This window comes from Polypterus senegalus, chromosome 2, assembly GCF_016835505.1.
Source record: "Polypterus senegalus isolate Bchr_013 chromosome 2, ASM1683550v1, whole genome shotgun sequence".
In the NCBI taxonomy this organism is placed as follows: domain Eukaryota; kingdom Metazoa; phylum Chordata; class Cladistia; order Polypteriformes; family Polypteridae; genus Polypterus; species Polypterus senegalus.
In genome coordinates this window covers 155,835,974-155,862,408 of record NC_053155.1, presented here as the reverse complement: position 1 = coordinate 155,862,408, position 26,435 = coordinate 155,835,974, and the positions used below count along the sequence as shown (strand labels likewise).

General features: G+C 37.1%; 2 long non-coding RNA genes across 2 annotated transcripts in view; both read right to left on the bottom strand.

Moving 5' to 3' along the window:
- Window positions 1-216: 216 nt before the first annotated feature.
- LOC120523503 lies at window positions 217-2,964 on the bottom strand. Its single transcript, XR_005632639.1, has 4 exons — window positions 2,755-2,964; window positions 2,476-2,661; window positions 1,071-1,181; window positions 217-725 (listed from the first exon to the last, which is right to left on the bottom strand). It is a non-coding gene; the product is annotated as an uncharacterized LOC120523503 (long non-coding RNA).
- An 8-nt stretch (window positions 2,965-2,972) lies between these two features.
- LOC120523504 overlaps window positions 2,973-26,435 on the bottom strand; it is a 43,134-nt gene continuing 19,671 nt past the window's right edge. Inside the window, exon 3 of the long non-coding RNA XR_005632640.1 lies at window positions 2,973-3,532. This is a non-coding gene — a long non-coding RNA (uncharacterized LOC120523504). The remainder of the gene's footprint in view (window positions 3,533-26,435) is intronic.

Sequence of the window (26,435 nt, the reverse complement as noted above, 5' to 3'; positions counted from 1 at the left end):
AGTGGAAGGAAAACTCACCCAGACATGGGGAGAAACTTCCAGCTGTGTACCTCAACTGCGATTCAAAGCCAGGATTCTGGTGCCATGAGACAGTGGACACTAACCTCAGCAACCAGTGGTCTTTCAAAAAATCTAATTATTTATAATTAATTTATCTAATTGATTTTCAAATATTATAGTAATTATATATAGTACATCACAGACATGCATTTCCTGTTCTACATTTGGCTCACACGATTTTTCTTCTAGCATTTTTGTATTTTCCCTTCAAATTATTTGGAATGTATGTACACTTTCTATTAATGGTTTCTAAATCACACTTTACCTAATTTACAGTTACACTTAACCAATCATTTAGCTTCAAAATGTATCAAGTTAATTATGTTGGCCAGGCTTAAGTAGTGCCACAGTGATTACTGACCAATAAGCTGTTTCCATTCAGCTAAGGCTTTCCTGTATGACACAGTTACATCCTTCTCATGAATTGTGTCCAGTAATATTTCAGTTTAAATTACAGAGAGAACAACGGCAATGCACTTAAGATATGTTAGATGTAGTGCATAATGGTATGCCATAAGGTACGTGATACCTTCATGCAACATTTCTTGAGGGAAAGTTGTCACAGGCTCACTTCCAATAGCCAGCATACAGTTATCTTGGTCGACAATAAGGACAAGGCTAGACAGTGGTCCTTGCTGTAGAAAGGCATCAGGATTCTCGGAGGTCTTCAAGACAAACAAAAACCAACAAAGAAAACAGGCTGAATTTATTTTATCCTCTGTAGTCCTATACACATTTATTATACTTTGTACATTTACCTATTTATAACACTGAATTAATGTGCTAATTTTAACAGAAGCAGCTTATAATTGAAATAGCAAAGAAATCACTAAAAATTGGAGATTGTTATATTCTGTTGAGCCCTTTTATTCAAGCTGTTTAATGTATAATGTCATTCCTGTAGCTAACATTTAAAACAACCCTGAAAATTGCTGCCAGTCACAGATGGATAGAATTGCAGTAACTGTCTTTATTTTTCCTTTAAACAATGTAAAACTGCAAAGATTTACCTTAAGGACATGAACTAATGCGTCATGTTTTGTTTCCCAAATTTTTTGGGTGTAGAGAAAGTGAAGTAAACATGGATGGCAGAGCTCTAAACATGGAGATGGCATTTTTCACTAATGAAAAAAAAAGAAAAAATTTAATTATTAAATTAAATATTATCTATTAAATATCTTTCGTATTATGTTCTAATATAACTCAAACATTCTCCTTCTCCTGAAAACAACAACATACAGCAAGCTTTAAATTAAGAATGATTTATAACAAAAATTATACTTTGTATGATGCATTATTTTTTACCTACTGATATGCTAAAACATGAATGAACAATTGAAATGAACCTTACATAGATCATATTTAAAGTTTTAAGTATTCTTTAAAATATTCCTTCATTATTTATACCTAATAAAGGATAGTGACAGTCAGTTTATTATTCTATTGTGTCTTAAGAAGATGCTAGACAAAACTATTTACAATGCTAATAAATGGCTTTTTGAAAAGGCAAAACATTATTTCAGAATAACACAATACAACTTTCTAATACAATGAAGAAAAGGGAACCTGGAATTCACAAATCAAGTTACTGGCAAAGAGAGCAGCAATAATATTTTGCATAACAATTTCTCAAAGTTTGGCTTACTATAATATAGACTATGTCTTTATGGAAAAAATGGCATAAAAAGTGCAACCCTTTGAGCATCAACTGCAAAATAGTATACCTTTAAACAACTTCAATTTGACTTTGATTTAGGCCTATCATTCTGCAATACAAGGGCGGCACGGTGGCGCAGTGGTAGCGCTGCTGCCTCGCAGTTAGGAGACCCGGGTTCGCTTCCCGGGTCCTCCCTGCGTGGAGTTTGCATGTTCTCCCAGTGTCTGTGTGGGTTTCCTCCCACAATCCAAAGACATGCAGGTTAGGTGGATTGGTGATTCTAAATTGGCCCTAGTGTGTGCTTGGTGTGTGGGTGTGTTTGTGTGTGTCCTGCGGTGGGTTGGCATCCTGCCCAGGATTGGTTCCTGCCTTGTGCCCTGTGTTGGCTGGGATTGGCTCCAGCAGACCCCCGTGACCCTGTATTCGGATTCAGCGGGTTGGAAAATGGATGAATGGATTCTGCAATACTGAGTAAGGTGCATAACTAACTATAAAATGAGTTTGAATAAAATATGCATGACAAATTTTATCCTCATCATGCATATTGTATGTGGAGGCTTCAGGATCTTCTTAATTACACCATAAAGCTGTGCTTTTCCATAAAAACTGGTTCATCTGCCCTTAACTTCTGTCATGTAGTTAAGATTATTCCAACTAAGAATTATTTCATTTATTACCTATAAAACAAGCACATATTTTGTTTTAAGGAACCATTTTCAAAAATAATTCAGTCAAATGTCTGTGTTTTATGTACTTACCTGATCCAGTTCTTTAAAGCATGGGTAAGCCTCCCATAGAATCTATTAATGACATCTGTGCATTAAATTCATGATCAAGGAGCTGGGTAACTGCAAATGTATTTGGCTTTGGCTTCTTGTAAAGGTCCTGTAGTGTTTTGTAGTGCCTGGCCTGTATTTAGTGGCTGTCAACTATTGTGTTTACAGCTGCAAAAACATATAAATGAATAATCAAATCAGTTGTGTTTTCTAAACAGTCTGAACTAAGATGGGATATGACCATCTCTATTGTGCACTTACCAGATGGTTCACATTCTCTCTGCTGTAACTTCTTGGGTACGACTAGAAGGTGACACGTTAACAAGCGTCGCTGAAGCAATAGAATTCCCAGATGATGCAGTGGAATCGACCTCGCCTGAATTCTCAACTTCAGCAGCATCAGGCTTGTCAGTGGTGATGCCGAGACATCTCTTTATTTATTTGAGGCATACAGCCCTGTTGCTTCTGAGGTGTGGATATTCTGTAGCCTTTTCAGGAATTGTTTAAACACAGGTTCCTGTTATGAGATTATACTCTTTTAAAAAGTGTGCAAGTGAATACAAGGTGTGACTGCTCAGTCTAAAACCCCAATAAAAACTAGTTGTTTACACTCAACCATGAATTTTGATCTTCAGCTACACGTAGCATTGGATAATACTTGACTATACGTTTTGCCATTGAAGAAACCTCATGTTTGAAGGTATATTTGTCTTCCCTTGTTGTCCTCAGTTGGTTACTTTATTTCTAATTAATCTACACAGAAGATCCTTTGAAAGAATACAATGCTCCTCTTTCCCTATGCGCTGCAGTGTTTTCTGACCTGCTCCAACTCACTGTCACTATGAAATATGTATTCGGGGCTTGGTAGTTGAATGATTTTAGAGGGGCTGGCTTCTCTTAAAAGTTTTCTGGAACATCCTTGCTCACTGGATTGAGGGGTAGGTGAAAGACTGGCATTTTTTAGAGTATTGCATTCAGAAGAGGAGGGAGATGTGCAGCTGTCTTGTAAGTTATCTTGCTGCGCAGAAAACTGCAGCTCCTGTTCAAAAAAATACAAGAAAAGGACATTGAAAATATTCATTAGTTATCAATAAACTGTTTATGAATTATGAATTTTGATGAAGCCTGACATAAATGGAAATATTTACTTTTATTTAACATAAATGAAATTAGTAATCAAAGACAGCATTGCTCAAATATCTGACCGCTTATATTTTCATTGTTAAACTTTTAGGTAACTTCTTTACTTCCTGATAAAACACAGAAACAATATCTGCTCAGATATCTATTGATATGGAGTATTTTCACACTGTGTTGTATTGAATTAAGTAAGTGCTACATGAGTACTGTGAAATTTTTACTTGTGTGTGCTAATTAACATGTAACACACTATCATTCTCTGAAAGGTTTATCAAAACATTTGTAAATTAATATAGACTTCGTATAAATTACAAACATACATAAATATGTGTTTACACAAAGATTCATATGGTGAGGGGAACATGTTGAGGCAACAGCCTTGATGGATGCATGAGCTGTCCTGTGCTGAGGTGTGACATTTCAAACTGCTTTTATTGAATTATGGAAAATTTTAATTGAGAAGGACCAAGCCCAAGTTTCTACTCTTCAAATTTCCACATCTATAAATATATATTTATGTTGTCATCACTTTCATATCATAAACGTCCTCCTTTTCCCTATTATCATTTATATTTCTCCCCTGCTTGATCTCAAATATCATCTGGGCATGGACACTTCTGACATAAAAGTTGCTTCAGGAGTCTTTAATCTCAACAAAATGAACAAAGAAAAAGTGATAATAACTCCATTGTTTGCTCAACAAAATTTCTTAAAAAAAAAAGAATAATGTTGGCCTCTTGATGTACTGCTGGCCATGAGGTTTTTCTTTGAAGTAAATGTTTAGATCTTCACGTGAAAGACTCTCTAGAAGATCTTCTGTAACATTTGCAACTTGAAAGCAACAGAGAAGACCAGTAATTCATTCATGAGAGGAGTGGTGGAGCAGGAAAGTGTTTGGTTTTTATGTATTTGGTGCTTTGGACTGTGTTTGGGTTGTGTGGCACGGGGAAGGCGTGTCACACAGCTGAAGAAAAAAATAAAAAGCCCTTTGAGTGTGAACACGTGCCTCTGCATAGTCTGTGCCAGGTCGGGCGCTATATAGCACCTTTATCACAGTGTATAAAATTAGCAGTGCGTTAACATTTCACTCAGACTAGGGCCTTCACCTATGCCATTAAAGTAATAAAGAGCACTGTCTCACTCAGAGCTGGCTCTAGAATATAGGCAAAGCTGTACAAGTTCCACCCAAACGTTCGATTTTTTATATGATATGCTCATGATGTAGATGTTTAAAGCGCATGTGCAAGAACAATCTGAATCATAAGTCTGGTCTCATTTCATTTGAGCATGACTAACTACCTGAGAATCAGTCTAATGGTTACCGTTCAATGGATTCACGAATAAGATATTACTCTAGAACCAGTGTGATTCTCATTCATTTGAATCACGAACAAGTCATTATTTGAGAACAAATCTAATGATCTTCATTTGATCTGCAAACAAACCATTATGTGTTGCACAACGCTCATTCACTTGATTCTGTGAAGATACATCTTTTTTTATTTATGCACCTTAAATGTGTTATAATGCTGTGTGTACAGAAAAAGGACAATGGCTTACAAGCTTATATGTTAAATATATACTGCTCAAAAATTAAAGGAACACTTTTTAATCAGAGTATAGCATAAAGTCAATGAAACTTATGGGATATTAATCTGGTCATTTAAGTAGCAGAGGGGGTTGTTAATCAGTTTCAGCTGCTTTGGTGTTAATGAAATTAACAACAGGTGCACTAGAGGGGCAACAATGAGACGACCCCAAAACAGGAATGGTTTAACAGGTGGAGGCCGCTGACATTATTCCCTCCTCATCTTTTCTGACTGTTTTTTCACTAGTTTTGCATTTGGTTATGGTCAGTGTCACTACTGGTAACATGAGGTGATACCTGGACCCTACAGAATTGCACAGGTAGTCCAGTTTCTCTAGGATGGCACATTAATACGTGCCATTGCCAGAAGGTTTGCTGTGTCTTCCAGCACAGTCTCAAGGGCAAGTCAAGTCACTATAGGAGAACTGGACTCTGCCTTAGAAGGTCAACCCATCAGCAGGACTTTGAGCAGTTTATAACTAATTATCTGTGTAAAAATACAATTAATTATATATACGTCAGACTCTAAATGAATGAAATGAATCAAAATAATTTATTCAATAAAGCAGGTAGTTTGCATGAATTTAATCAATGAAGTGAATCAAAATGTCAATCACTGAGTTGAATGGCTGGACAGTATAGATATGAAAGACTGGAGTGTATTTATTTTTCTAAAGTCTTATTTTAATCTGATTGTTTTAGTTTCATCTTGCAAAAAGATGGATGAAACTTGTAAGATACAACTTTGTGCTATAATGTTTTGTTGAAATGAAGCAAGAATACTTAAATAGTCCAGATTGTTCTACTACAGGTAACAAAAATATGGGGTTGGTAAATATGAACAGTAAAATTAACATTTAGAATGAGAGCCTGGAATAAAGAAATACCATCTTGGCTTAAATTGGCTGTTAAAAAGAGGTATGGCACAGGACATTACCAGCCCTTTTTATATCGCAACACATTAATTCAGAGTTATGCTTATTTTTCTTTCATTCTTTTTCCCCTGCTGTAGAACCACTAGCTTATTCATTTGCCATATAATTGGAGGGGAATACACTTGGATGACTAATCAATTGAACCAGCATGACCATTAAAGCAGTGCCTTTTCAGGTATTAAAGACATTATTAAAAGATAACCCAGCATTTACTAGAGAGATTTATAAAAGAAGCCAAATATGCTGAGTCGGCAATATATCTCTCAGCCAGCAAAATAATCAAACAATAACCTAGAACCAGCAAAAAATGTAAGAAATAAAAACATTTGGATGGGATTTAAAACCACAAGTAGAATAAAATGAATTTTGACACTCATCAAAATGGAACCTTTTTAATGGTACAAACAAACTCTTAAGCATTAGATGCTGTTATTTGGCAGTTTATCTCTGGTATTTTATAGAAAATGAAAGCTTCAGTTGAGAAATAAAAATAAGACTTTAGGAATTTTACTTTTTCTATATTATTAATCTAGAGGAATGTATTCTGACGTGAGTTATAATAAAAACATGTGTAACTATAATTTATAAGAAAAATACTCAAACACAAAAACAAGTTAATAATAATACCTGGATGTAGGAGAATTAAAGCTATAACATGTTTTAGTTATTAATGGTGCTTTCTGATATTTTATATATGTTTTATTTCACAGGAATAAGGAGACACAACTTAAAATAACACATACTTACTATACATACCTTCTTTAGGCTTCTGTATATACAAGATGAATGACCCTAATTAAAAATGAAGCATCTTGCCTTTTCTTATGCCCACAGCTTTTCATTATCTTACCTCGGCTATCTTACCTTGGCTAGCTTTCCTCTCAACTGGCAAATGTTGTTTCTTAAGCTCATTCAAAGCTTATTTTCCACTGGCAATGGGGATGCATTTTTTTAACCTTTTCCTATGGGTTAAATATTACTTCAGTTGTCTATGAAGCCCACTAGTAGTGTCTGACTGCATCACATATATCCACAATCAGGGAAGTCCTGCACAATTGTGTTCTTTACATCAAATCTCCAACCAGGATCAGACCTATGCAATGGAACAAACACCAAAATCATATCCATGTGTGTCATTGTCTAAGTGATAAGCTGTTTTTTGTTCTTCATTTCTCAAAATCATTCCAGCCACACGAACAATACCCTTTCTTTCTATATAAATATTTGTGCTATTACTACCTGTTACTACTCACTTGTGATTAAAACTCAGGACCATCCTTTCATTTCCCCAAGACAAATTACAATGTAGTAAGGAAATTCTCAGTTGTGCTCTTTATCTCATACTAAGGAAATAATATTTCCACTTCCGGGTCTATATGTCATATTTTGTCCTAAACGATACCTAATGTTAAACCTCTCAAGCACCTATGTGACCATTACTAAAGGTTTATTCATCATCTAATATTGTTAAGTGTCTGCTTATGCACAGATAGTATAGTCAGTTGTGGAGTCAACCTTTCTCTTGCAGTTTGAACCTTTCATGTATATTCATGTCAACTTAAGATTTGCCCTAAAGTTCCTGTGTTTTTTTTTTGTTCTTTGATTGACCTTCTGATTGAATACTTTGCCTTTTGGATTTCATATTTTTTCAACCTGCTTCTTAATTTTATTATGCCTTGTAGAAGGATGCAGACAGATTTTTTTATGAAGGGAGCCAGGAGACCAGACAATATTTTTTAAACCTATTTTTCACCAAAACCTAAAATGTTAACCAAAATAGTAACATTGAAAATAAATCAAAAATATGTTTAAATTGTAGTTGGAAACGAAGCAATGCATAGAGCAACCATTTATTCTGAAATCTTGCATGACCAGGAAGTACATGTCAACGCTGCAGTAGAGAGAACAAAATGGTGGTGTCTATATCAGAATAAAAATGGCTTCACTACTAAAAATGTTTAAATATAAATAATAATACATTTAAAAATATTTAAATGATCATTAATCATTTTTCTACATGAAATTAATGACAAACTGGCCTGCATATTTTTTAATATAATGATCAAACCGGAGTAAACACGTTAATAACATTCTGTTACATAAATAAATGGAATTACGGTCACTGATGACTTCATATTACTGTTTTAAATTTGCATGTCTTGAGTAAAGGGAATGTCTTAAACTGACAGGCTAAGGATATTAAACCTCATCCGATTTGTTAATGCTGAGCTATAAGAAGAATCCTATCCATGCCATGTTAAAACATCAATAACCAACCAGAATTATTTTAGGTAAATCAAATATTGCATTTTTATGTCTGTTGACATTAGGTAGAAATGCATTAAAGCGACAAATGCAGGTATTGTTTCACACAGAGCATCATGGGAATCAGTTTCCTCTACTTTATAAAATGTCTTAAGTTAGAATGAGGGCTATAACTGACCCAAAAGTTTACTTGGAGCTAATATACATAATTTTAAAAAAAGAGTACAATCTGACCTTTAACACTTCATGAAGCATATTTTTTAAACGGACTTCCAGATGGGAATTGAATTGTTTTGAAAAATCTATGAACAGAGTATTAATTATCAATTCTTCCTAAAACAAACAGATGAAGTAGTTTTTCTGTGTCTTGTATTCTTAGAATCCATGTTAATTTGTGTATGCTACCTGGTCCTTGACACTACAGTAATCTCTGTGCAAAAGGTTAGCCCATTATCAAAAACAACACCTAACTTATGAGCTAATTCCTAAAAAATACTACACAGGCAGTCACGATTTTAATTGACAGTCTTCTTCTTCTTCTTTTGGCTGCTTCCATTATGGGCTGCCACAGTGGAGCATCTTTTTCCTTGTCTTCCTGTCCTCTGCATCTTGCTCAAACATTGGATGCAAACATGAACTTTTTCATTCGGAGTTTAACAGCACTGTTAAAATATATTAAAACAATTGATGGCACAATAGGAATAACTTTATTAGTGTAAAAGGCCGCGTAATTAAAAGTCTGAATAATTTTTGTGGGTACAAAGAAGGCAAGGAAACAAAGAACTGTGCACAAATTAAGAGAATAGCTAGAAATGTGATTAGGTCAAAACCCAGAAGGCAGAATCACAAAACATCTTAGGTCAAGGGACAAAAGTAGAATCGATCCTATGACAGCAGAAGATTAAAACCAGGGCTTTTGGGTGGGGTGATATACATCAGAACAGATTGATTGCCAGTGTATCAAGACACTCTATACTTCAAGGGGAACCTAACACCAAAAGCATAATCTCTTTAAAAAATAATGGTGGATTGTAGCCTTCAAAGCTCCCACGTCCCACTTCGGTCGTAAAAACACAGAAGACCAGTGCTTATTTATATCCACATTAGGCATTGTTTAAAACCAAGGTGAAACTAATACTGACTGAAAAGTCTGACAAATCAACTAATATTAAGAAGTTTACTTCAATGTCTTTGATCCAGCTGGGGGGTTATAAGAATCAGAAGTCACTGTTTTATACAGAAAAGAAAATGTGGTAGCAAAAGAAAGCATATCTTGACAACCACTACTTAAAAATGGTGATGACCACTTTCGTAACAGAGGGAATGACATACAAAAGCATAATCTTAAATTAAAAGTGCCAATGTAAAAAATACAATACAAAGAAAAAGCTGAAAACCGCATGATTCATGGTACTAAAAAAAAAAGCTGAAAACCGCATGATTCATGGTACTAAAAACCAAGTTCTCAACAAAAATGTAAGTTAAAAAAATTTACAAAAAGGCAAAGAATCATTACAATTAGGCTTGATTGACAAGAAACACTGAATGTTAGTTCATATCCACGAAAGCAAATATTACATTTTTAAACAACATTTCTAAATGGTCACTTGCACATGAAAACAATATTAGTCTTATAGGAGTGAGTCTTGAGGAAAATTACAACTTATGAAAGACAGGCATGACGGAATTTTGTTATCCGACCTATTCACATGTGATGTGTTCACATGTTTAGTTTTGCATAACGTCTGCAGTCTGAAAGTCCAAAACAGTTCTCAAGTTTAAGCAAATGAGTGCTTTGGTCAGGTAATATCTAAAACCGTGCTTGAATGCACAAAGCTTGCCCATTTTAACATAAGGGTAAAACTTCCATGACACTTTATTTTGTTTAAGTTGGTCAGTAAGTATTAGTGTATAGTATTTTTAGTTTAAATTTGGTTTCATCAATGAAGGACTGTATGTCAGCAAATATATAATAATTGTTTAAAATGTTAGAATTTCATATATAGTAATTTGGTGGTGCAATAAATTTACCTGTAGCTGGGTCCAAGAGGCATTTGATTGATTATTTAATATAAAGAAATGTCCAATCCTATTAATAAAGCATAATTTGCCAATAACATTTGGCAATAAAACACTCAATATTTTTCAGGGTGTAATCATATTGTATACCATCTAGAAATGTATGGTTTCAGGGAGAGCACCAGCAGCAAGAAGTTTACATAATGTTGCATATAATGGTAAAGTTCCATATCACACCACCTCAGAGCACAGAACCACAATGGATGATATAAGAGGAAAAATAAGGTATTACCAAGACATTCCGCATTGCAACACTGGATCATGTAAACGAGTCTGCTGAATGTCTCTCTGTTTATGCAGTTTCGACTGTCATGTGGTAAGTAATATGGACAATAACAGACTATAAATCAACTTGCCTCAACACAGTGAGTGCTGACATCTCTCTGGTAGATGAGCATAATAACTTCTGTACCTGCTTAAATGTGAATGCAACACATCTGAACACACACTGATACTGGGAATGCAGACAGCCTTCTTTTTTTGTGTGAATTGCAGATTCACTAGCAGGATGACACCCAACCTCTTGCTGCATACAATTGGTGTCATCTTTCATTTTTATGCCTGGTGCAGCTGAGTTGTCCTTATGTGTGAGTGGACGTTTCTTGCAGGGAAGGCTTCTGTTCTCTTTTTCAGATGTAGAACCCTTAACCTCAACTGAGTTTACCTCTGTTATAGCATGTCATTATTTGAAAACTAATAGTGTCAGATCAGGGGAAGCGTGAACATGACTGAGAAAATAAAAGTGAATAATAAAAACAACAAAACACTAACTTTTACAAGTACAGTACAATCCCTCTTAACTGGCCTCGCATTAACTGGCCAATGGGTTAACCGGCCCGTTAAAATAAAATAAAATGAAATTTTTTTTTTAAAATTCTGAATTCTTCTTTATATTACTGTATTTGTATGCAGTATATGTATTCCTTCTTTCCTGAAAGGTGAGAGGGCTTCTACACTCAGAGAGATTTCCGTTTACATATTCCTTTATGATTTTCCACGGTGCCTTCTTCTTTCTACCTGATGGCTCCCCTGCTTCTCCCATCGGGCTTCGCAACAGGGGAATCATCCTACCTGCAGCTGCAGCTACATTCCACCCGGGTCTGGTAGCCCTCCAAACCCTGGCTACGTCGGGCTTCCTCCATCTGGACCGAGACTTAGGTTGTTTCCCCAGCGGCCAGGGTGCTCACGCTGGGGCTAAACCAGCCCAAAGCCTCCACGATTGCCGCTGCCTTTCAATGGCCAGTTGTCTTCAATACCAGTCACTCCAGCTCTGTGATCGATCAGCTGGAGCGACCGCTTTCTTTAGCTCCACCGAGTGTCGGCCAAACACTCATCTGCAGGGGTTCACCTCCCAGCTGCCTGCCTTTGCTCCATCGAATCTGCTCTCGCTCGCTGTCCTGCACCGGCTTTCCTCCATCTGTTTTGTTCTCCATTAACCTCTCGTTCTTTCCTGTTCTCCCCCTAGCCGCCTCGCGCTTTTATTTATCACAGGGATGTGGATCAGATGTGGCAATTAGCAGTTCCCGGGAACAATTACGGATGCAGACGACTCCTCACCTGGGCACTTAAGCTACGATTGGCCACACATACTTGCTAAGCCTTGAGTGCGGCGATTATTTATTTAAAATGTGGCCTTTTTGACTTGAGCTGTGGACCTATTACACCACACTGTCTAGCCATTGTAGGAGAAAAAAAACTGTGTGCGAAATCGTGAATGAAGCCTTGTGGATATGGTTTCTTCAGGAACGTCAAAGAGGTACAGTACATACCTTAGAAATATTTTTATACATGAAAATAGGTATGTGTCGGATTAACTGGCCAAAACAGCAACTGGCCATGGGTCCAGTCCTGAGGTGGCCGGTTAAAAGGGATTGTACTGTACCATATATTTACTCTGGCTGTTACAGACTCAAATAAATCATATGTATGTTTTTATTCTATAATAATAATTATAATAGCCACTCACTACTCAAAACAATTAATGCGTGAAGGACCCTGGATCAATCCTGCAACCTCTCAACTTAAAAACAGTAACCTCTGCACAAGCCAAGCAGACATATACATATGTGTGCATGTGTGTGTCATACCCTATCCTAATTTCTTTTACTTTGGTTAAATTCTAGAAAAAGGCCCACTTGTTTTGTTATATATGTGTCTTTTGTGAAAGTGTTTATTTAATATTTGGACTTAAATCTTCACACATTATACACTTCATGTCAGCATTTTGCCAATTATTACTAGAACAAGAAGAATGTTTCTGTTCTAGTTATGTGTTCAACATTTCTTGCCTTATATTTCCTGTCATCCTACATTTACACAGCTCATTGCAGACACAGAACATACACCAAATGTATGTGTTCCAAATAATGATAAATTATTGACCCTATACAATTCAAGGAACCTCACATCCAGATAAACAGACTTGAGCTGGGTGAACTTTGTGTATGACTGAACTGCGTCGGTAGGTAGTGGGATAACAGGCTGCCTGCTGCTGGTTCTGATTGACACATTTGCAAAACAAGATGCTTATGAGGACGTGTGAGGAAACTTAAGGTGGTCCGGCATTATGAGTTTTTTCATAGGCTTAAGGGTTTCTATCGGTATTCAAAGTTTCTCATACCAACAAGCTATAAAAGATCTACCATTATCCCTGTACCTAAGAAACCAAATCCAACCTGTCTGAAGGATTATTGTTCCTTGGTACCAACACATATGAGGGGGGACTCAAAAAAAATGAGGCATATTCAAAGTACTCCCTATTGGAAGACACACACTTGTCCAATCTCCTTTTCCACTGATCAAAACATTTTTGGAAGTCCTCAACCAGGATGCTATTTAGTGGCGACCACGTCCTCCACACTGTTAAATCAGCACCCTTTCAAGTCCCTTTTCATTCTGGGGAACAAGAAAAAGTCACAGGGGGCCAAGTCTGTTGACTAGTGTCATGCCCTGACTGGTCAAAAACTGGTGAATTTGGAATGCTTTTTGTGCCAGGGCATTGTCATGGTGAAGGAGCCATTCGAACGACTGCCACAAAGCTGGCCTTGTCCTCTGCACTCTCTCTCTCAACCGTCTTAAGACCCCCAGATAGTACACTTGGTTGACTGTCTGACCCCTTGGAACAAATTCCTTGTGCACAATACCTCTAATGTCAAAGAAAAAAATCAGCATCATTTTCACATTCACTCTCACCTGTCTGGCTTTTTTAGGACTTGGTGAATCAGGATTCTTCCACTTCCTCAATGTTTGTTTTGTTTCAGGGTCATACCTCTAACACCAACTGTCACCACCTGTTATGACCCTGGACAAGAAGTCTAGGTCACTTTCAAGCTCCAAGTCTTTGCACACATTGAGTTGAGTGTTATCAGACGGGAGACAAATGCCTCATGCTCAGGTCTTTAGTCAACATGTGCTAAACTGAGCTCCATGTTACTCCTGTAGCTTCTGACAACTCATCAATTGTGTAATGACGGTCTTCATTGATTCTTTTGCGGATTTTTTGCAATATTTCATCGTTCCGGCTGCTTGAAGGGTGTCCAGAAAGGGGTTGATCCTCGATGCTTACATTTCCATTTTTGAAACACGAAAACCATTCGAAAACTCTCACACAACTCAGAGCTTCTTCCTTGAAAGCCTTCTGAAGCATTTGGAACGATTCCATTGTTGTTTTGCCAAGTAGAAAACTAAATTTCAAACAAGTTCTTTGTTCCGTGAAATTCAACATCACAATTTCGACAGGGTCACGAGAACAACTTCTAAAAACAATAACTGCATGACAGATGAGATTGTTTCACAGAGGGGTCCATCTGGCTACTGACTGGTAAGAGATGAGAGATCAAGCGCTGACTTGATACAGCCCCCTCCACTCGCTGTCCAGCCACACGGAGGCCAGTCTCATTTGTTTTGGGTCCCCCCCTAGCATGGGAGTGTTACAAGATGTTAATCAAGAATTTCATATGTACATCATTGCCAAAAGAACTGATCTATTACAGCTGCATATTGCCCCAGTAGATCCATGGATGATGCCACCTTGATTCTACATACAGTAATAGCCCTACTGGACAATAGGAGTGAGAATTAAGTGTGAATGCTGTTTATAGACTTTAGTTCAGCCTTTAAAACCAAAACCCCTCTAAGATCATTACTAAACTCAAGGGCCTGCATCTGAACACTTCACTGTGTATCTAGGTTTTTAACTTCTTGACTGGCAGATTTTAGGTGGTTTGAGTGGGGTACCACTTCATCAACCTTCACTCTCAGCACAGAACCTCCACAAGGTTGTGCTCGGAGTCCTAATCCCTCTACATATATGACTGAATGGCGGAGTATGCCTCTAACTTCATTGTCATGTTTGCTGATGAAACCGCTTGTGTATGCCTGATATAGCAACAATGAGAAGGCCTACCTGCATGAAATGGAGAGCCTGTCATAGTGGTGTCAGGACAACAGTCTTCTCCTGAATGTCAGCCAAGCTGTTGATTGTAGATTTTAACATAAAACAACAGAGGAACTTTCAACTCCTCAGAATTAACAGCATTAAGGTGGAGAGAGTGAACGGTTTTATCTACCTTGGTGTCCACATCACAGAGGCCTTAACCTGGCCTAAACATACTGACACTTTGGCAAAGAAGGTATGACATTTTACACCCGAGACACCTTAGGCATTTAGTATGCCCTCCCAGTTACTAAGGAGCAATTACATATCCACCATTGAAAGTATCTTGACAGGATATATTATCTCCTGTTTTGGAAAACAGCACACTGCAGGACCACAGGGATCTACAGAGAGTAGTGCAGTCAGCTGAACATATCACTGGATGCGCACTCCCCAACTTCCAAGGCTTCTACTGCATACCAAGCAATGTCGAACCAGGGTAAAAAAATGTATCAATGATACCGGCCATTCCAATAACAGCCTCTTCTTTGTGCTGTGATCAGGGAAACACTATTTGAATACCAGTTTAGAGAGACTGAGGAGGAGCTTCTATCCGAAATCCATTCGCATCCTAAATGAGGAGAGGGTCAAGAGCTACATGAAGTTAATTCTGTTATATTGAGTTATTTAAGCTTAAGTTATTTATTTAGTATTTATGTACTGGCCTCACTGAATCTGTTCAATTATCCAGCAAGATAAACACCTTCATGCAATAACTCTAAGAACCACTGAGTGATGTTTAGAATGTTTAATTGCGTAAATGGTGTGAAACCATAAAAATAAATACTAATAAAGCACGAATAACTATTTGTATAAGCATCATGTACAACTATAAGGTAAGTACAGCAGCATTTTATAACTATGAGCTTAATGATGAAGAGATCAGTAAATGTACTTTACAAATATAACATTAACTTTAACCCTGTACCAAAGTTACTTAAATAAAAGGCACATAACTATAAAAAGGAGATAATTTACAGGGAATGCCTTCACAAGAGTTAACTACTACCCACTTCCTGACACAACTGACTTCCTGATTCCTATAGCAGCATCGGCTGTAGCATTAAGATTTTTATGTTATAATTACAAGAAATCGCCAAACAGTTAGAACATAATTGGTGATGTCAGAACAATTTACAGTTTACCCCCTGCTCGCCTTGCTCGGCAACTCCCCTGGCCTGCGCTATGCGCCAGCCACTGTGAATAGGGGGGCTGAACGCACCCCAAGGAGATGCGGTCGCTCCTCCGAAACCTCCCATTAAATGCTGATACAATGGGAAACAAATATAGTTTTTTGTTTTTTTACCTCCTCTTTGCTTCATCAGCTGCTGGCTTGCTGCTGCTGCTGCCATGCCACATGATGTGCATCTCACAAAGCGCTTCGAACATTTAAAAGCCTATACAGCAGCTGCCCTACTTTTTGTCTTTTATTTCTGGCCCTGGGCTTGGTTAAATCTCTTGCCACTCTTGGTTAAGTCTCATCTTGCGGGATGTGAGTTCTTGATATTTTTTAGTTCATCATTTAAAAATGGAATAGAAATCTGAAAATCTAACAACATCACATTTAAGTTCGATAAATTCTGAAAAGAATGCTACCAAACATATATATTTAAGTTTTAAAATAAGCCCAAATTAAAGCATGACAAAAAAGTCACATAAAATCGTGGCACTTTCAGGCTTAGGATTTTATATATAGAGTAGATTTGTATAATGTTGACATAATGTACGCTACTGCTACAATGTAAATACTTATTTTTTATTGATATTTACTTATTCTTTTAAATTCTTCTTATGCTCAGTGCTCGAGTTTAGCAACTCAGTATTTCATAACATATTGTGATGTGTTCATAACTATGTGACAAATAAAATTTTTGATTTGATTTTTTAATAGCCAAGATGAGAAGTTTGATTTAAGAAGACATGCCTTTTGCATTTCTGAGGTATGCTTATAACAACAAAAGGAAACTGGAAGTGATATATTTTATCATTGATTCATGGTACTATTTCCATAAGGCAGGCATACATTTCCTGTTTTTTATACGTTCAAACTGGCTGTGGTAATTGAAATTACATATTTTCCACATGTGCATCAGCAATAGCTCATCATAGCTTCATGTTGCATGTTTTCTTCCTTTTGTCTCCCCTAATCATCAACTGTTATATTTTGGCATGTTTTGTAACAAATGATACTCTGCAGAAAATTGTCAGTATCCTGTGAAATTTGATTTGAGTTTGCAAACCATTAAGACTGTGGGATTCAAAATGTGCACCAGCAGTTTAAACCTATTAGATTTGGCAACCAAAATGTTTATAAATTAAAAAGTACTTATTCAAATAAAAAGAGAATAACAAAAGGTGCTCAAAAGACCAGACAGGTGTTGTCTAAAAGGCTTCCTTAATGCAAACACATCCCAAGATACTAACCAGAAAAACTGCCTTCAAAGACAGAGCAAACATAGTCTGAAAAAACAGAAATATCCAAAAATAATATGTACATCACAACTCCAAGCAGCCTACAATGAAAATTCTGCATGAGTTCCCTTTTCTCTGCGTTTAATAGCTACAACGAAGTAGTACGTTAGAGTGACATTAGAGTGGCCACATCTCTTGGGGAACCACTCATAAAAATATCTAGAACAGGCAAACTTAAAGGGACAGTACACAATTTCCAATAATAATCAAAACCCACAAAAATATTAAAAATAATAATTTAAAGCTAACAAAAACAATAATGAAACATAAAATACACATTTATTTTAAAATTATATATAAGAGCTGGTACACATACTGTACATACATACTTTAACAGCAGTAGTGCACTCAAATCTTATTACAGTAGACCCCCACAAAGTCACGGTTCTGAGTTCGCAGCATCAGTCATTCGCAGATTTTTCCTTAGAACCTATCTAATAATTGTTAGTGGAAACCGCAAATATCCTCTGCAATTTTTATGGCTTTTTTCGTGGCAATACTGTACTGTAGAGAGAACAGGAAGCAACTGTAGAGGAAAATGTGGCTTGAGAAGGTGAAAGTAGCCAATAGAATTTGAAACTCCCAGCAGAATTCCCAACTCCCAGCAGTCCCTGCAGTGGCTCAGATACATCATTCTGCTGAGGGTGATGTGCCTGTTGGGGTCAAAGGATGTCAGCGTGGCTTTTAAAAACGGGGCTGGTTACCAAAAACAAAAAAAATTTTTTTTTTAAATTTGTGTTTCAAGTTCTTGTCTGGCTGCCTTCTGTTGGGTTACCTGTACTTAATTCGTGTTGTCCTGGATTGTCTGCCGTCTGCCTGTGTACATTAGGACTGTAAGAAAGGAGCGCTCCTGAACCTATCCACCCATCTTCACCATTTCAGGAACTAACAGTAGGCCTATCTTTACATTCCCATTCAACGTGCAGATCTCTGGACTATTTTCATCATTACATTTCATCCGTTGTCATTTTTCATGAACGTTTTTCATGATTTACTGTGTGTGTTTTGTTTGTGCTTTGTTGTATTTAATGTGCAATCGCCGTAAGGGGAACAGGGGTGGTATCATTGTTTTCATTTATTTCATTTGCTTTTATTACATTCTTTATTTTCTGTTTGATTACCAGATTGCTTTGTTTTTGTCTCTGTTTGTGAGTGGATGCGGGTTGGGCCAAGCCTGGGTGCGTCCCTGGAATCTCCACCATAAAAATAAATAAATTACTGTCTTCTCGATTGTGTGAATCTTAGCGGCACCGGACCGCTACAGCATTATTCATTTCTCCTTGCTGCTGATTGACTGTGATGCATCTCCTGCTGAGTGTTCTTGTGCTTTTCGTTTTGTTTTTCTTAACCCTTAAACCACCACAATCGGCTATAGTCATTTCCCAATGCCATTTGCGAGCATGCAGGAGCTGATCAGTCAGTGCCGTACATTCATGACCACTGCCAGCCCCTTGTGAGCAGGGGGGGCTGAACGCACCCCTAGAAGACACAGATGCTCCTCAAAAAACCCCTCTTAAAAAACGCTGATAGACTACTTTCACATTGCTCCCTTACTTGCTGGTCTTACGTGTGGCTGCTCAATCATGTGATGTGCTTATCGCGCGATGCTCTGCATAATTAAAAACCTGAAGAGCACCTGTCCTTTTTGGCTGATTGATTTGTTTCTCTTTGTTCCCCCAGACATCCTCTGCTCCCATTGTGCTCCCCTATGATGTCTGTCTGCTCTTTAATCGAGAACTAACTGCACACTGAGCTTGTTTTACTTATGAAAGAGACATGTTTGTTTGAAGTGTTTGAATAAAGTTCCTGTCTTTACAATCTCTTGTATTTCTGTCCAATTGTGTGACCCAAGCGTGACACCATGCAGCATTGCAGCCTCACTGTCCCTGGGATTGAGCCGCTGCACTAGACTAGCCTGCAAGCATCAGCGCTTACCTCTGTGTGCTTGAGTGCAGCCAGTCCAGGCGCAGCTGGCTCAGTGATTTACTGAATTTCATCCATGGCATCAGTTGCACCTTGTACATATTGTTCTAGTCATTTTTTAGTTTTTACAGTTTAATAGCAGTTTGTAAAATGATCAGTATTGCAGTAAATGTAAGGCTCTTTGCATGAAAAAAAAATGTGTCCCATTAAAATTTCAGTTTTTCTTTGTGAATTGTGACGTTTACTTAGAGTGCAGCAAAAAAGTATTTGGCGTCCAGGGATGCATTAACGTTTTAAGTTTAAGGGTTAAAGTCCCAAGATGCCGCCGAAATGCCCTGCACCTTCTAAGGCTTCTGGCAATGCATGAATTACAGTACATATAGCGGTAAAATCGGTATTTTACATTCTAGCACTGCGGGAGACATAGCAGTACAGTATACAGGTTTACCTTTACATTCTTTTTTTTTTAGGTGATGCATTAAGCTGAGTTTGAAATTAAATTAAAGTGTTTTGGAGGCATATTCAGGGTTTAAACTATAAAAATAGGCATTTTTTTAACCACATCCAAAATTTGCGGTTTTTCACAATTCACAGGTGCTCTAGGAACATAACCCTTTTTTTTGCTGGGGTACTGTATTGTTATTTTTTTAAAACAGCACCTCATATATAGTCAAGTTCCATGTTGTATCAGACTACAGCCTCGTATCAGCATCATGTTAAGAATAACAAATATTTATTGTCACATTTTCATACATTGTCAGGTCTTCTGGGTCCCCATTTACTTCTTGCTTCTCTAATGGTGCAGGCTATGTGCTGATTACCTCATGTATGTGAAAAACAGAACAAGATTCACAGTGGCAATGTGGTGCATATTGGTCATGCGTGCACAGAAGAGTTCCACTGTGTTTTGTATACATGACAATAAATCTGAACTGATTACACAAGATTGCATTTTTTATTCAAGCCTTAGGTTTTTGAAAGAGCCAAGGCCACCTGTATGTCGATAGTTATTTCACATCGACAATCAACACTCAGCATTAGACACTTTAAGTGGTGTGCGCACAATAAAAAATACTCTGGCAGTTTTATGCAATAGAGCTAAGTTACTAAGCCTCAGTTACAAGGATCGAAGCACAACAAACCAATCACCAAATTTTACAATCTTTCACTAAGGAAGTTTTTGAGTTAGAAAAAGTAATTTAGTAACTTCTTTTTCTCAGTAGACATATAATGAAGTCTATAATATGATGAGGTAGTTCTGATTTGTGACTCAAAGCAATTTAAATAACATTTGAATTACTTTTAATGATCATTATAGCATTACTGCACACTGGTGCTGGTGATGTCCTATGTCCCATCCTGCTGAAAAATCTATGTATACATAATTGCTCCCCTGCTGCCAATGCTTTCCAAAGGTCATCACTGAAATAAGTGGAGCACCATGATTTTCTTCATGACATGTAGTGAAGGACTGTGAATGACTTTAAAGGTGACATTTTTTGCAGATTTTTATCTACATGTCTACATAAAAGAGACAGCATTTTACATCTGGGCTTAACATTCATTGATGTTAGTAACAGTGATTGGAGCCAATTTTTCAGTGTGAAAAATATGTGCTGGGGAAATCACATCCCTGAGGCTGAAAGGTTGTGGAAAGAGACAAGCAGTGAGGTGAAGCATGCAGGCAGTCTCCTTTTAAAATGGCTGAATCTCACAAAAATGTTTTGCTTTTTTCACTTCAATTATGTCACCTCATAATCTTCTTTTACTTAAACTAAAAAGGTTCAGCTCTTTTGCTATTGAATATGTATTAAATATACAAAAAATACAAGTCACAGTTAATCAAACATTAGCATGAAAATGTCAATACAAAATAAGACACTTATCTTACAGCCCTCACCCCATCTGACAACCCTAAATAGCACAAGGAGAGAAGGCACAGCTGTACACAGAAAAAACTAAGTGGTTTATTAAGTAAAGCTCCTATCCAGGTAAGTCTAAATAAGTTGTATATATAATTGTTAGGAATAATTAAGTCAGTAGCACTATTAATTCTAGCAGGAAATAACTTGAGAAGCATACAATTGTAGAAACAGGATTTCAAGGGTAAACATCACAAGTAAATATAAAGAAGTGATGCAGATGTGAACAGATGGTCAACCCTCCAACTGAAATTAGGAGGGGGAATCAATACTCTCAAGATGAACATCCTTCTCAAGCTTATTTTTCTATTTCAGTGCATCTCTTTATATATTAACAAATCATTCTTAAGAAACTAGACTCAATTATAACTTAATTCATCTGGAATTTGACACATCCATGCATTCAAAAGACGACTCTAGACCTAAAGCAGAAGGTGGCATGGTGCTACTTAATTTTCAGTTTTATTATTGGGTGACAAATATTCAAACTATAAAGACAAAGAAATTGTTGCAAATTGCTTAATTTACACAAGCCTGGTTTGCAGTGGAAATAAAATCTTGCAGTACTTCTTTAAATGGCTTTGTACGTCAGTAGATACTAAGTATTGTCAATATAGAAATTATACAATTATCCATCAATCACTCAGAAAATTGGACCAATGCAGGATGTACTTAAAGGCAAAGAATCTTTTATATTTTGCACCTCTGCATGATAATCATCTTTTTTTAACCCTCTCGAACCTACACAGTATTTAATCTTTGGAAAATACCCTGGATTAAAACACCTAGAGAATTGTAAACAGATAATGTTTTTGCATCTTATAGACAATTATGCTTTAAATTTAACTTCCCAGCAACACAATTTTTCCACTACTTTCAAATCAGAAATTTTGCTAAAAGAAGCCTACCCAATTTTCCACACACCCCCACCCATCTCTATTCCAAAAGAACTACTGATCAGTCTTGAAAACTCAGCATCTCAGCAATATAAAAACATCTCAAAGTACCTTACTTTCAAAGATCCTAGGGTATAGTGCGAAAAAGGATCTTTCAATTAATATCTTAAAAAAGGAGTGGAAGGCATCACGCATAGAATATACTCTAGCTCTATATGCACAAAGCATTCAATAATTCAACTTAAAATCTTTCATTAATCACATTTATCTTGTTTAAAATTGTGAAAAATGTGTCCAAAGCAAGATTTAACCCGTGAGCATTGCAGTCTAGCTCCAGCCTCACTGGGCCAAGTTTTGGGAGTGCATCAAATTAATATAATTTTGGACAAAAATCCTTGAATGCCTATCAGACAGCCTTGGTGTCACAATCACTTGTAACCCATTTACAGCTGTGTTTGGTGTACTCCTAGATGGTATTAAAGTCGAGAAGGACAATGTGATTGTAATTGCCTATACCACACTATTAGCACATAGACTTATCCTGCTTAAAGGGAAGAATCCCAGCCCATCGTTTATAAGTGAATGGATAACTGATGTTCTATGCTATTTCAAATTGGAAAAAAAAATCAAATTCTCTCTTATAGGATCTGATCAAAACATTTTGGCAAAATTGCATTAATACAATTTTAGAATAAGCATTTATATAGAGGGGAAAAGGACATTTTTTTCTCTACTTTGCTTTTTTTCCCAATTATTATTGCTTATGCTCTTGGACTCTCCCTGCTTTCTCTTGGGTGGGAGTCAAATTCTGTTTTGTTAGGTTTTGTCTCTTTTCATTCCTGCCTTTTTTTTTTTAATTTCAGATTTTTTTTTTGCTCTAGTTTGATTATGAAGAATATGAAGAAATTGTTTAATTCCTTAAAAAAAAAATAGAAAAACAAATAAAATTTCCAAAAGTTCTGAGATAGAGAGTCAGGAGATTTTTAACTTGAAGCTAGAGCTAATATTGCACTGATTGTGCCCAAAAAGAACAATCCCCACTGAAGAGAGGAAAGAGAAAGAGCAGAAAGATCCAAAAGAAGGTAAATGTTTGGAATAAATGGGATATTATAGGAGAGGACAGAAGAAAGAAACCAACACAGCTCGCCAAAAATGTTAAAGTTTAGGATATTCCCAGTACAGATGTAAAAAGGTATGTGGGGGTTTAGAAGAGCAAAGAGGATCATTAGCAAGGTCCATAGCAAATCACTTATGGGGAGTAATTTAAAGAAAATGCACAAAATGTAAATTGTGTGTGCTGATAATTGAGATTTCTAGAGGCAAAGTGATGTTCTTAAAAATGAAGTTTCAATCAAGAGTGATAAACAGATGTTCCCAGACCGACTCAATGGGCTGAGACTTGGAGACAGGCTTATGTGAAAAGGCAAACATAGCAGGGACATTTCTGTTTGAGTAAATAAGAATAGAGCAAAAGTTAGAAGAGGGTGAGGGGAGAGTAGAAAAGACAGAGGAATTACTCAAGGCCTGGGGCCTCATGTATAACGCTGTGCGTAGAACTCGCACTATAACATGGTGTAAGCACAAAAGCCGAAATGTGTTTACGCACAGAAAAATCCAGATGCAGGAATCTGTGCGTACTCCAACTTCCACGTTCTTCTGCCACATAAATCCCGACCAGCGTGAAAACTAACGCTCGTGCACGCGCATTATGTAACACCCCAAATCCTCCCAGAATTACACCTATTTGAATATGCAAATCAATATAAATCGCCCTTAAGCGCAGCCTTCTGTGAAAAGACAATGGGAAAAGCACGGGGGAAAATATAAGAATTTCAGCGAATACCAAGTGGAGGCAAATGAAAAACATACTCTTTGTTCAAATAAACCGTGGTATAATCAACAAAAGGAAGTTGATCCAGTGACATAGCGTGTTGGAGAAACTTGAAAGCTCACATTCACAAATCGCACAGTGCCGGAAATAAAAAAGAAGTCACATATCAAAGTCGCCGTGAAAAGCCGAGTTGTAAGCCCACTGTCTGAGTGTCATATGAAAGCTTATTAGGGTACAGAGAAAAAAGGCACACAGTGAGGAAAAAGCACGAAATGTCAACTTCAATCTCGACATTTCCACTTTAATCACGTAGTTTATTTTGTCATTAAAGTAGAACATCATAAACTTCATCTTAAAATCGTTTAATTAACCAGTTTCTCAAATCACATCATAATTAAAGTAGCACGTTAAATGCTTTGTTTTGTATTTGATCTTCTATGTGCTCTGTGTGTGTGAATCACTACTTGCTTTTAAACCGGCTCTCTTCCTCCAACTGGACACAGAATCAATTACATTCGTAATATTACAGTTCTCTGAATAACTAAAATACTGAGATGTATACGTGATATCATTTTCATGATGATAGGAGTTAAAGCACGTTATTAAACATATGTTTCACTTCGATGAAATAATTTATTGCAGCAGTACAATCAGGGGCGGCTCTAGGCTTGTGGTGGCACTGGGCAGAGGAAGAATCGGTGGCTCCTTAGCCGCCCGTCAGTAAGGTAGCTTATGCACAGTGGATGGCTACGTCCGTTGCGGACACTGCATAGCCGCCTCGTGCTCATGACACAAGCATTTAACTTTTGCCGAAATTTGTCGCTGTGTTTTAGCTGTGTTGTTATTTTCTCTTTCTGTTTTATATTCAATATATATTGGCGTAGCCGTCACTGCAGTCAGTGCTTTTCTTTCCCCAAGTAACCGATCGCCATACAATCAGCTCTGTAATAGACGTTAAGCCATCTGTAAGCTTAGCGCCAATTCTTCAAAACGTTTAAAGAACATTGAAATATCTTCGTAGTACATGTTTAATTATTCTATCCTTAACGACACTCCCAGTGAAGAATATAGATTATTTAAATGAAGTTAAAGTTTTATCTGTATAATTTAATAAACATATTTTGCTGAATTTCACCTTATAAATGATATCATTTCTGTTTCTGAACCGCGAGGTCCGTACAGGAAAGGCTTTAAAACATTTTGCAGTGGCTGAGACAGCGTGTCCTTGAAGCTGTATACCGATAATTCCCGTTCCGATCAGCTGCTGCTGTGATTCACACTCAGATACAGTGATATAAATACTCTGAGTGGTGCAGTGAGAGAAATATTGAAAAAGATGATCCGCTGTGGCAACTCCTAACAAGAGGAGCTGAAAGAAGAAGAAGAAGAAGAAGTGAGAGTAACAACGCTAAAGCAGTTATGGTATTTGCAATACTATGGCTGTTCCCTCTACCATTATATTGTTACAAGTTAATTACAATCAGATGCATTACACTAATAAACAATATGCGGTTAGTTTCGGTGTATTTATAAAGCCGCGTCAGGAAAATAAGGTGTAACCACACAGGAACAGTAGCACTGCTTTGACGCTGGGTGCCGCCAGTCTGCCAAACCGAGCGGAGAACTTGCGTACGACAAGGTATGAGGTACCGTGGAAAAGTGCATGGATTTACGCCAAGTGTAGGTTTTATACATCGCGATTTGAACGTGGAAAAGTTCTTACGCAACGTTTCTGTGCGTACGCACCGTTTATACATGAGGCCCCTGATGATTGACTGAAGTGGGAGATAAAAGAAGAATGAAAATGGTGAAATAGAAAATGTGGAGCTATCAGAAATATCACAGAGAGTGACAATGCCGCGGTCTACCCAGCCTGAGAATGAGATAGGTTCACCTCCTATAGAGAGACTGGGTTTATAAAAAATTTGAGGTATATGAATGCAGATTTGAGGAGGGACCTACATGTTTATCTACTTTGCACCAAACAGTGAGCACATAAGAAATAAATGGACCTAATTTTAAGGGATTGCCATTTTATATTCACAGAAATAAAGGGAAGAAGTGAGAGAGATCTGGGGTGGACCAGGTTTGATTCAATTCAATTCAGGGGGGCTTCCATGTCACACCAGCCTTTAGAACACAATTCCATATGGCAAACGACTATATGCCATGACTGTGAACAAATAACTTTTGACTTGAAAAATACTAAACTTTCCTTTAAATAGTCAAAAATTGCAAGAGAGAGATGGGTAGTTGGGGGGCTCACCTGATAGAATGTTATTCAACAGCCTGTATGATTATGGAACCTTGTTTTGTGATAGTACACTTGTTAAAGTTTACCTAAATTCTAATTTCACCTATACTCTAATTAATGCACCATTGTTTTTTTTTTTTTTTCATTTTTGCCTTTTCTAGTTAATTTCAGGTGTATAGGCATGACACAATGGCACACTCTT